This window comes from Plecotus auritus (assembly GCF_963455305.1).
Source record: "Plecotus auritus genome assembly, chromosome: 8".
Lineage (NCBI taxonomy): Eukaryota > Metazoa > Chordata > Mammalia > Chiroptera > Vespertilionidae > Plecotus > Plecotus auritus.
The window spans coordinates 62,421,757-62,434,883 of record NC_137782.1 but is presented as its reverse complement, the minus strand read 5'-3'; the positions used below and the strand labels follow the sequence as shown (position 1 = coordinate 62,434,883).

The window sequence follows — 13,127 nt, the reverse complement described above, 5'->3', positions numbered from 1 at the left end:
AATGCTCTGCAAAGACTATTTCTCTTCATTCTTTGAAGCCTCTCCTCCCGCTCTTCCTCAGGCTTTCAGTTCCATAGGAGTTCATATTAGCGGATAAAAATATTAGGGAAACCAACTGTTTTGGATAATATGAAGGAAGATCTAACAACCTGATCAAATCTGCCAATGAAGATTAGGAAGCATCCTTAACTGATAAACATTCCAATTTGATAAACATTTGTGCCACGCACCATGGGTAGGTACTTAGGAGTAAGGAGAAGGCAAACACACGGTCAAGGCCTTTGAAGCCATGTTGATCAAGGAAGACAGGCAGGTAAAGTAAGTAGATGGCAGAGATGATCAGTATTATGGAAACAAGTAGTGTTTTGGGAACATGGAGGAGAGGGGGACACTAACTTCCTGGGAGATCAAGGAAGACTTCACAGAAGAGGTGATATTTGACTTAGACTTCAAAGATGAGGTATTTATTTGGCAATTGTGAAGGGTAATCTGTAGCTTCCAAGAAAAGAGACCCAGTGAGGACAAAGGCACATAAGCTTGCATGTGTGTCTTAGAGAAGGGTAAATAGTTCAGTGTAGCAAGAGTATAGGATTTCAGGAATGGAGTGTGCTTAGGGTTAAAGTTATCAAAGGAAGTTAGGGCTAAACTGTTAGGCCTAACATTCCAGGCTTAAGGAAATAGTGATGTATATTGTGTTTCACACATAACATGAGATAATGATTCTTGAATTAAGTGATATGTATTTGTCTCTTTGTGCATGTGTGTTAGGATGTATGTGTTACATTTGGAGATCATTTTTGCCGATCACTGAAGCAAAGCAAATATCAAAAATTGGAGCCAAAAGAACAGTGCTCACCTGGGCTTGAACTTCTCATTTCCACAAGTCCCCAAATCATAGCATTAGAATTGGAAGTGATCTTAGGGACCATTCAACAAATGCCTGCTATTACTCTTGGAGCTGCGTTAAAGTAGTGAACAAAGCAGACTGCCTTTATGGAAATTCTTTTAGTGGGAGACAGAAAATGAGTAAATCAGTTATTATATCATTTATTATCTCATTTCATAGGTGTTGCAAAGAAAGATACTCGGGGTAAAGGGTTAAAAAGTGGGGACTGGCTTTTCTGAGGAGGAAGATTATTTCCAGCTGAGAGAAGAGCAGGTGAAAAGGCCTCAAGGCAAGAGTGTGTTTGTGGGGGGAGGAGGGGACACAAAAAACTAGAAGGCAGACAGTGTGGCTGGAGCAGTACCCTGAGGGGGAAAGAAGCAGGAGGTAAGGTTGGAGAGGGGGCAGCTGAGGCCAGAACTTACAGGGCCCTTGAGAAAATGAGGGTGACGAATACCCACGCTACATAGCAAGTTAGTGGCAAGGTCAGGACTGGTACCATCCTGCTTCAGCCTCCCTTCCTTTGCCTCCCTGATGTCTTCTGGCTTTTACCCAAGATTAACTTGAACCCCATTTAATTTCTTCAATCTCCTTTTCCTCTCTCAGTTATCTTTCCCTTCCCCTGTGCCCAGGACTTCACACAGCACAGAAGTCTTGTTTTGTTTTCCCAGGCTTCTTTGCTTAATCACAGCATTAGCATTTCCCACACTCAAATTTGTACACATGATCTGGTAATAGAGTGATTTCTGGAAGGTCAAAGCTACAGAAGTTTTTGAAGGTCTTTTAGTTCAGCCTCCAACATAAAAAACCCAGGGAGGACAAGTGACTTGCCCAAGGCCATTTATCTAATTAGTGGCAGAACTTGATTTTCTTTGTCTCCTATTTTCTGGCTCTTCATTTTATTCATGCTACCACTATCTTTAATCTCCAGCTAAAGGGAGTCAAGTTGTGATCCATATAACTGAGCTCACATTCAGTGGCTCTCTTTCCCCTGCCCTTACTTTAGCATTTTATTTGGCTTTTGTCATGTGAATTTACTGTTTTATTCTGTCCAGGGTCTTTAAACTACCCTTTGCAAAGACAGCATGTCCATAAATTGCTCACCCTTGTTCATGCTGTCCTCATACTTGAACTGGCAGCCTGCTCATAACCTCCAGTCTATATCCAGGCTTGTCTTTGAACCCAGCTCCAGTCTTCTCTAGAGAAGCAATGTAGAAAGGATATACAGTGGTAACTCGGTTCTGTTTTATTTTGTTTTAATATATTTTTATTTTAGAGAGGGAGAGAGATAGAAACATTGATGAGAGATAATCATTGATCAACTGCCTCCTGCATGCCCCCTACTGAGGATCGAGCCCACAACCCAGGCATGTGCTCTTGCTTGGAATCGAACCCGGGATCCTTCAGTCCACAGGCCTATGCTCTATCCACTGAGCCAAACCATCTAGGGCGTACCTCAGTTCTTGAACTTAATTTGTTCTTGAAGGCTATTCAAGAAGTGACTTGTTTGAAAACCAAATCATTTTTTTCCATTAGAAAGAATGTAAATTGAATTAATCCAATCCAGACCCCCAAATGATTTCGTTTTAATCTTACTATACAGTACATGTCTAATGTACTGTTTAATCTATAAATAAACACTTTTATTAAATTTATCAAACCACCCCCTACTCGCCTTAAAGGAATCACTTTCAACATTCATTCCAGGGGTGTCTTTCAGGTCATTATGCAACATCTTTGCTTGTTCATATATCACTGCCTCTGAAATGCTGTCACTGGCTAACTGCTTTTTGTTTATCCAAATCAACAACAGTTTTTCTACCTCTTCAATTGCCTGTGATCATTGCTTCTTTCACAACCTTAGCAACATTAGCACTCTTGATGGGCCTCTTTGTGTTTTAAAATTGTGCTAATCCTTGATTTCACCAGCAACAAAAGCATTCTCTCCTTTGTTTTTTTTGTTGTTGTTGTTGTTGTTGTTGTTTTTTTTTTTTTGTGTGTGTGTGTGTGTGTGTGTGTGTTGTTGTTGTTGTTGTTGTTGTTTTGCCTGAGAGATGCTTTTTGTCATGCTGAGATATCATTATGAAAGGGTTGTTAGATTGAAAGCTGAAGTTGGTTCATCAACGGAGACATTTTCTGTGAACTTTGGTTGAGAACCGAATTATCATTGGTCCAGAAACAAGGTTTGATTGTACCTGGATTTGAATCCCACTTTTGGCACATACTGGAACAAAGTAATCTTGGACAAGTAACTTGACCTGAGAGCAGTTTTCTCATCTGTAGAATGGAATGTTAATACCTGCTTGATGGGGTCGTTGGAAAGATTATTTAAGGTATTATATGTATACACCTCAGGCATTTTATAAAGTGAAGCTAACTCTTCCTTAAAGGCCCATCTTGAACTGCCCTCTCTCTTTTTCCTAATTATCTAATAGGTAACACTTACTGAGTGGGTTTCTGTGTGCTAGGCCAAGTGCCAAGTGCTTAAAAAAAGTGTTTATTACTACATGTGAATCTACAATTATCTCAAAATAAAAAGTTATGTAGATAGATGTGACATTAGGATTCAGTACGTACCTATGTCCCAGTTGTTGCTATTTTCTAGCTATGTAAATTTGGACAAGCCTCTTGACCTCACTCTTAAGTGTTTTTCCCACTAGAGCCCTAAAATTCCATTCCAGAACCATTTGGAAACCTGACTTGCTTACCTGTTCGCCTTGGAAAACATTCCTGTGTTGATGACAGAGCAGCGGCCACTGGGCTGACCCTGTGTGACATGGAGAGGACAGGACAAGAGGCAAAGAACTAGGTGCCTGGGAGCCTTTAGATCAAGAACTGGCAACTCATCACAAATCAAATAAAGCAAAAGATTTCTGAGGTATGGGCCTGGGGGTTGTCTGCTTAGATTATGTTCTGGGAATAAGGAGGATTGCAAACTCCACTGAAGAGATGACCAACAATGCACAATTACTAATTGTGCTCCTTAGACTAATTCTTTTTAAAAAATATATTTTATTGATTTTTTACAGAGAGGAAGGGAGAGGGATAGAGAGTTAGAAACATTGATAAGAGAGAAACATCGGTCAGCTGCCTCCTACACACTCCCTACTGGGTATGTTCCCGCAACCAAGGTACATGCCCTTGACCGGAATTGAACATGGGGCCCTTGAGTCCACAGGCCGACACTCTATCCACTGAGCCAAACCAGTTAGGGCAGGCTAATTCTTAATTTACCTCTCAGTGCCTCAGTTTCTCTGTCTATATATATTTTTTATTTTTACTTTTTATTAATCTTCACCCGAGAATATTTTCCCATTGATTTTTTAAGAAAGTGGAAGGGAGGCACATTGGACTCTGAGAAACTTGGACTGAGAGAAATACATCGATTGGTTGCCTCCCACACGTGGCCTAACCAGGGCCGGGGATTGAGCCTTCAACCAAGGTACGTGCCCTTAATTGGAATCCAACCTGAGACCCTTAAGTCCACAGGCCGACACTCTATCCATTGAGCCAAACTGGCTAGGGCATCCCTGTCTATAAAGAAGTGCTATTGATACCTACTTTTGGGGTTGTGAGACTTCAAAATATATTAGTTAAGTAGGTGTCACACCTGATACTTAGATGGGTGAATGGCATATTATCTCTTTGGAGACCAGTATCTTTAGGAGGTGGCATTAAAGTCTCAGCTGCTCTGATTCTCTGACCACCCCACTGCCTCCAAATACCCTGGACCCTCCTTTTTCTTAAGTTCAGGCCCCAGAAATGTTGGGCATTTCTATCTGACCTCCCATGCCATCTCTATCTGACCAGGTGAAATATCTGAGTAAGCAGGATTGTTACATATCAGACATACAGGGCCAGGGCAGGTAGCGCAGGCAGCAGCTAATGAACAAAAGGCTTCTCTCTGTTCCCAATAAATTGGTCCTTGGGGATCCTAGCTTTGAAATTCTAATTGACACAGGAAGGAAAAGATTCATTAGACTCTGGACTCATTAAAATGCTCTGCTGCTCACCTACGATTTATTCTTGGCAGTTCATCAAGAGGAATTAAGTAAACCAACAGGCTGGGAAGCTGCTGACAGCAGAGTCCAATGTGCCTAGTGCTGCTTATGGGGTGGGAATGTTGGGTTTCCCATACTGTGGAGCACACAGCTGGCTTCAGAAGTTCCTCACCCCTACAACTTAGCATGAATCCAAGTCTTATATACTGTCAGTGCTGAAAGGACCTTTTGAGATCATTCATAGATGATAGCTCATTATGGATGGTTCAAACAAATGGGGCTTGGCCAAGATCACCCAGCACAATAGTAGTGGAGCTAGCATTAAAATCAATCAGGCCTCCGGACTTCCAGGCCTGTAATATTTTCCCCTGCGTCACCCTTAGATTTCTAGATCCAGTATTTCATTCAGCTTCCAGTAGGTAATTTTGACACATGCTGTGTGCCAGGGTTTTGTGATAAAGCAGATACAGAGGGAGCCCCAATATTGGGAGATTAGAAAGACCTGAGGGGTGAATAGGAATTATTAGCTCGGCAAAGAAGCTGATGAGCCATGTTCAAGGCTGAGGGACCAGTGCCTACAAAGAACCAGACTCTACAGGAATGGAAAGTTGAGTGTTGCTGGAGTGAAGGAATTGTGGAAGAGATGAAAAGATAAGTCAAATCTATGAGGTTTAGTCCACTTTCTCTGGATATAAGAACTCTAGACCTGGGATTAGGAATTCTGAGTTTAGATGTGTTAGTCATCACTCAAGTAACATTTACAGGCAGTCCTCGGGTTACATCGGACTCGACATATGTCGTTTCGTGGTTACATAGCCATCTCCCATTTATCTATAAAAAAAAAAGTTTCGTCATTTTGACGTATGTACATATGTGCTTTATGCTTTTTATTATTTATCTACCACAGATAAAGATCAGGAATTGTTATCTTTCTTTAAATTTTTTTTTACTGTTTCACTTCATTACTGCCATGTATGTGCTCCATGTGAGTGACGTAGGTGCTTATGTAGGTGGGTTCCGACTTACGGCGAAAATCGCGTTATATCGCGCCGTAGGTAGGAACAGATCTCCGACGTAACCTGAAGACCTACTGTACTTAAGATCTTTTAAGTGTGCCATGCTGGGCATTGGGCATTGTAAGGTATAAGTAGTCCCCTCCCCCAGATCTGTCAGTTTAATGAAGCAAACACACCAATAAATAACTGGTATAATAAATCAAAGGAGTAATTACCTCTGCTGGAGGGAGTCAGAATTGAACTGTATGTTACTGTCATTATTTTCTCAAGGCTTTGATGATTCCTCCTGTCAAATGGTGATAACTACTGTCCTATGTAGCTCATGAGCTCATGGGAAGACAGCTTTGTAATGACGTATTTGTGTGGCATTTTGTGGGTTACAAAACACTTTTCTATCATCAATTAATTGAATCTTAACTATAATATTAAGACTTAGGAAATTTCCCAATTTACAGATGAGGAAACCAAGCATCAGAAAAGTTGAGGCTTATTCATGGTTTTATAGCTTTTGATTAACAAAAGTTAGGATTGTAATTCCAAATCCTGTGCTGTCTTTTGCAGTACAGTGGTTCAAACAAACTTTGAAAAGAAGACAGATGACAACCTTTCTTTCCCCTACTTGAGTAACAAATTTCCTTCTCCCTTCACTAGAAATGCAAAAAACATGTCCAGTGTGAGAAAAGCAAACCTAAGTTGCCTAGGGAGAAAGAAAGGAAGTTTATTTTAAGTCTTCCACAGACTGGGCTCTGAGCTTTTAGGACCATGCGCCCAGTGCTCCTTCAGCTCCCGCTGTTCCATCTCATGCCATTTACAGAGTGCTATCTCAGCCATCACCTCATTGGCTACACAAAGCAACTCGTGGGATAGACAGAGCCTGTTACACAGATGGGTAAACTGGGATCCACAGAGGTAAGTAATTTGCCCATAGTCACTGAATTATTCATGCCAGAATCCAGAGCTCCTGACACCAAACAGGTGCTAAGTCATAGTATGTAGGCTCTGTTGATTCATTTCACTTCACACAATTCTTGAATATATCCCATGAAGTAGACACTTTGCTATACAAGAGAGGCTCTGGTTAGGCTCAAACCATTTTGGTTCAGTGCTTTCTTTAAGAGCAAGGACTTTTGTTATTTACTTCTCTGTCCCTAACCAAGGCCCAGTTCCAAGAATGTCTTGCTGTTGTTTTTGGCCTCAGTCTGCCAGAAGCTGGAGGGAGCAGATGGCCACAGCAATGTGATCATGAGGGTGTGATCCCAGACAAGACTAGAGGATGAGTTGAGAGCCCTAGACTCATCTATTGCTGCCAAGGTATTTTTTATTCCAGAACAATGTGAAGCTGGCCAACCCTGCTCCCCCATCTCCCACTACTTCCCCCTGCTCCCCGCCACATCATCTCTCTCTCTTGTTGGTCACCTGGATAGATTTCATACAAAGGCTTCTAGGACCTGCTGTCCAAGGCATGTTCTAAGATGAGATTAAGGAGTCTCACCCCATAGCCATTCTGGCTTCTCCTCTATCTACAGGCCTTCTGCCAGGCTCCTGCCCACTCTGCTGCTTTCACTCCTGACTCCTTAAACAGAGTGGTTGTTTAATATGACTCTGACAAACAGCCTAAAGAGCAATCAGTACTGATACTGAGAAACCAACATGTTTCCTGTTTATCTAAAATCCTAACTGGAAAATTTTAAGAAGCTCTACTTGAGGGGGGTGTCTGGGATAAGGACAATTGATTTCCATGATGGGAAGCCTGCAAGACCTCAAGTACCTTATAAACTATGAAAGGAAATATGCACAATGTTTCAAATGTCCTTCATATTTATATCTTTATACATTACAGAGCTCTTTCATACCTGTTGTTGCCTTTGAATCTTAGAGCAACTCTGTGAGAGAAGCAATGTGAGGATTACTATTCCCACTTGATACTTGATACCAGGGAAGGTTAATCATGGTGGCCGAGTCCCAGGCAGAACCAAGATTTGGAAGATTAATAGTCCTAGGTTTGAAATCTGGTGCTCACCACTTTTTGGCTGCATAATCTTAAGCAAGTTATTTAGCCTATCCAAACCTCAGTTTCCTTCTCTGTATTAGGATGATAACGATATTCTTATGGTTGTCTGAAGATCAAATGATATAGGAAAAATGCTGGCACAGTATAGATTAAATATTAGAAGCTCAGTAACTGAGCTTTAAATGTTTTGTATTCTGAGTTTTTGAAAATTACTACTCTGATTACAGTAAAATGAACTACACATAATAAATTCCTATTGACCAGAGTATCATTTAAATGCCATAATGGGTTAAGAGAATTGGATTAGTGGAAAGAACGGGTACCCCAGGCACTAGCTAAGTACTTCTGATACAAATCACAGTGGGTTTGAGCTGATAGGGCCCCTAGAGATCTATTCCAATGTATCTTTCTCAGAATAGATATTAATAATCCAGGAAAAAGTCACATCAAAATAATGCAAAGTACATTTCTTTATTGCTGACGTCTTAGAGCTTTTAGTGTGCATGTGACTTGGGGAGGGGGTGGGTGAATGGAGTGTGCCAACTTTCCTGTCTTTGACCTTAGAGCCTCTTTTCTGAGAACTCTTACTAACATATTGAGCACTGGTCTTCCACAGAAGAGTTCATGCAACATGGATCTGGTCCAGTTTCTCAATTTCTAGATGAGGCACCTGAGGTCTGTAACCAAGTTTATAGAGACAGTCCACAGTAGAACCAAGTTGAGAGTGCCTCACTCCCTTTTGGGCCACAGCATTATTTGCACTCCACTATTTTTCCATTTCTAGCCAGCAAATCATAAAATTACAGAGCATTCTGTAAACCACTAATCAGAGAGCATTGTTAGAGTTGAGCTCTCTGTTTTAATGTGTTTATCCCAGAAAATAGGAAAATGAGGAAAAAAACAGGCTTAATAGCCAACAAATGTTTCCAAACAATGGAAGGAGCAGGGGTTAGGTAATTATCTCAGTGTCTAGAAAGGTCCTCTATCCGGCCTGCGGGCTGTGGCTGAGAAATCATTTGGTCTGGCCCTGCCAACGTGTTAGGGATGAGTTAATTAAATGTTTGACCAATATAGCAGGCTAATTTTGTTGTTGTTGTTGTTATTAATCTTCACTGGAGGATATTTTGTCATCGGTTTTTAGAGAGAGTAGAAGGGAGATGGAAAGACAGAGAGAAACATCAATGTGAGAGACACACATCAATTGGTTGCCTCTGCACGCTCCCCAACTAGGGCTGGGGATCGAACCTGCAACTGAGGTACATGCCCTTGACCGCAATTGAACCTGGGACCCTTCAGTCCACAGGCTGATGCTCTATCCACTGAGCAAAACCGGCTAGGGCAGTAGCCTAATTTTTAAGTTGATAATTTTGTATGGCCTGTGAATGATGTTATAAATATCCAAATAGCCCTCAGCAGAGTAAAGACTCCCCACCTCTGCTTTTCCACACAGTTTAAAGTATGTTCTTGCTTTCAGAAGTTTCCATTGCGCTTGGCTGGCATGGCTCCATGGTTGAGGGTCGACCTATGAACCAGGAGGTCATGGTTTGATTCCCAGTTAGGGTATATGCCTGGATTTCGGGCTTGATCCCCAGTGTGGGGCATGCAGGAGGCAGCCGGTCAATGATTCTCTCTCATCATTGATATTTCTATCTTTCCCTCTCCCTTCCTCTCTGAAATCAATATATATATATATACACACACACACACACACACACACACACATATATATATATGTTGATTATATATATATATATATATATATATATATATATATATATATATAAAGAAGTTTTAGTTGCAACCTTGCAACCACAGGCTCATCTAAGAAGCCCACAGTGCAGTTCCCAATGATAAGCAGTAACTATGGAAATGATCCTGAGAGGGGTCTGAAAAGAATGTATCAAACTTCTGCTTCTCCATCAGCATCTTCATCATTGAATTCAATGGTTAGGGATGTGCTACTGGATTTCTATCCAGACCCTGGCAGAGGGAGTTGTCCTTGGCATTTGGTGAGGGTTTGCATTTGCGTTTTATTAAGCCTTCTAGTTCAGCTCTAGTAAAAATATTAACCTTTACATTTGCAAAGTTGTACAGTAGACTTTAAGAATACAGAAGTATTTTTATTTTTTTCATTTAATGATACAAACAAATGCTGACAACATTCACATATAACTTTTTCTCACGTTTACAACTGAATAGATTGAAACTGCTTTAATTGCTATAGAGCATACTGTATTAGTGTTTTAAAAGTTTATTCCAACCCATTTTTTTCTTTTATACTCTAAAACATCTTTATTGCCGAAACCGGTTTGGCTCAGTGCATAGAGCGTCGGCCTGCGGACTGAAGGGTCCCGGGTTCGATTCCGGTCAAGGGCATGTACCTTGGCTGCGGGCACATCCCCAGTGGGGGGTGTGCAGGAGGCAGCTGATCGATGTTTCTCTCTCATCGATGTTTCTAGCTTTCTATCCCTCTCGCTTCCTCTCTGTAAAAATATCAATAAAATATCTTTAAAAATAAAAAAAAAATAAAACATCTTTATTATGTTCTTTGTTGAGATCGATTGAGATAAATCCACAAGAAGACTGGGCCCAAGGTCAATCCAACTTTCAACCAGTCTGAGGAGCTGCTCGGGAGCCTGGCTAGGCTCCCTACAGTAGACTTTTCAAAACACAACCCTGTAGCATAGAGTTTATTTTCCATGTGCCATATGAGGACTCTAAGCCTGAGAGAAGGTGTGGTGACTTGTCCAAGGTCTGACAGCAAGTTAGTGATATGTTCATTGTTGTATTACGGGTGTCCAGTATAAGCCTGACATAGTAGATCCTTAAGAAATAAATCAGTTGAATAATTAGTACATTCTCAGGAATGAACTTCAGGTCTTCGAACTTTTTATCTAGTGTTTTTTCCATTAAGCTAGGATGGTGGGGCATAGTGGTTGGTCTCATCTCAGGGTCATCGATAATTCGGAGAGGGAGGACTGGGTCTGTCTCCCTTGCTGTTTGATTACTGACAAGGATGGTGGTTTCTAGGCTTTGCTGCGCTCTTCTTGGTAAGGACCTTGTATATCTTCCTCACCACAGGAAGCCCAGATTCAGCAGTTTCTGGGCTGCAGATTCAACCTCTTTGAGCCTCTGTTCCCTGTAGTCCACTGAACAAGAAGACTCCAGTGTTCTCCAGCTTCTCACTCTGTCCCTCATTTGTTTTCTCTCTCATCACTGTCTTGCCTGTCCTTCAGTTCTGTTGATGGGTGAGGAATGTGGGCTCATCTCATAAATACTATACAGTTCACTTTTAAGAAGTTGTCATGTCATGGAACAGAGGGTGGAATCTCCGAGGGAAGGCAGGGGAGGGTGGGTGGGTGGAAAGTAATCAACCAAGAACATTGTATGCATATATGCGTGACCCATGGCCACAGACAATGTGGCAGGGAGGAGACGGGGAGAGCAGGCTGGAGAGGGTCAATGGAAAAAAAAGGGACAAATGTAATACTTTCAACAATAAGAATTACTTTAAAATAAAAAAAAGAACTGTTCTAAGACAGTACATTTCATTAACTTAGTTGGGGGGAAAAAAAAGTTGCTGTGTCAGGCACATTGAGAAACCATTTACTGAAACAATGTCCACCTAGACTTCTTTCCCCTATTAGTTAGCTGAAATTCACTGAGCATCTACTGGTTACCAGGGCAGTGTTGGTGACTGGGATTACAAAGATTAATAAATTAATCTACCTTCAAGGAGTTCAGAGTCTAATGGGGAGAGACAAGTATGTGAATACAAATGTACAGCAAATAATTGCTGCATCAGAAGTCTGTAGAGGATATGGGGCCCATAGGAGAGAGTGACTGGATCTGCCTGACGGATGGGAAACAAAAGGCTTTCCTAAGAGTTTTTATCAGGGCACCACATCAATGGATTTGTGCTCAGGAAACTTGCCCCAGCCTCCATCACTAAATCAGAAATTGGTTCTAGCTCTGCTTAATTGATGCAGCAATCTGTCATAACCTTGCTCAATGGTAAGAGTGTGATATTTGGAGCCGTCTATTGAATGGAGTCAATAGTAATAATACTTTCATTTAGAAAATTCTTGAATGCTTAACTTACTGGTACATTATCTCATTGAATTCTCAAAACAACCTCGTGGGAAAGGTACTGTAATATTATTCCCATTTTACAAATGAGAAAACTAAGGCACATATGGGTTAAGTCATTTAGCCTGGATCATATAGCAGATACATACAGAGCTGGAATTTGAACCTATGCAGTCTAACTTCAGAGTCAGTCTAAAAGGGCCTCAAAAGACCATGTGACCTTGATATAATTCTTAGCTCAAAGGATTATTGTAAAAACTAGAGGCCTGGTGCATGACATTCGTGCACTGGGGGAGGGTCCCTCAACCCTCGCAGTCCGGGACTCCTCAGGGGATGTCTGACTGCCAACTTAGGACCCCTGAGGGATCCTTAGCACTGCAGTGGAGGTGGGAGAGTCTCCCACCACTGCCACTGCACTCGCCAGCCGTGAGTCCAGCTTCTGGCTGAGTGGCACTCCCCCTGTGGGAGCACACTGACCACTAGGGGGCAGCTCCTGCATTGAGTGTCTTCCCCCTGGTGGTCAGTGTGCGTCATAGCGACTGGTCGTTCCACCATTCGGTTGATTTGCATATTAGCCTTTTATTATATAGGATGAGAAATAATATACTTAGTAGTAATACATCTACCAAATGATAAGCAATTAGTAAATCATAATGATTATTTATTATATTACAAAACAGCCTTTCCTAAAGGCTTGGGTGGCTTGGGCCTTTGCAAAGATGCCTCCTACCTTTCTCTCCTGGTTTTGTTATCTGTACAGCCTACTTCTTTGTTTTTTTTTAAAGAATGGATGGGGCAGGGGATGGGTACATGGTATTCAGTTCAGCAGATACTTTCCTGAGCTCCTATCCTGGGTCAGGACCTATTTTGAAAGGCAAGGGGGAATGCCAAGATGAAATAGATTGTGGTCCCTACCACCCAGGAATTCACAGTCAGTCTACGTGGGGAGATGACACAAAAACAGATCATTTTAATACAGTTACCTCAGATGGATCTTAGGCAGCACATCAGATTCCACTGACCATAGCTCATTCCACAGCTAGGAGAATGATTTGCTGTTATATTAATTGTTGAAATAATCATCCTATTAATATCCTTGTCATCATTAAGCATCATTTTTCATGTGA

General features: G+C 41.5%; 1 protein-coding gene across 4 annotated transcripts in view; it reads left to right on the top strand.

Annotated features, from left to right (window-relative positions):
• Positions 1-13,127, top strand: part of RALY (RALY heterogeneous nuclear ribonucleoprotein) — a 99,680-nt gene that overhangs the window by 57,532 nt on the left and 29,021 nt on the right. The window contains exon 2 of one of the 4 annotated variants that reach the window (XM_080684721.1): positions 3,565-3,761. The exons of the other annotated variants lie outside the window; for them this stretch is intronic. The gene's annotated coding sequence lies outside the window, so the exon portion shown is untranslated. The remainder of the gene's footprint in view (positions 1-3,564; positions 3,762-13,127) is intronic. 4 annotated transcript variants of the gene reach the window in all.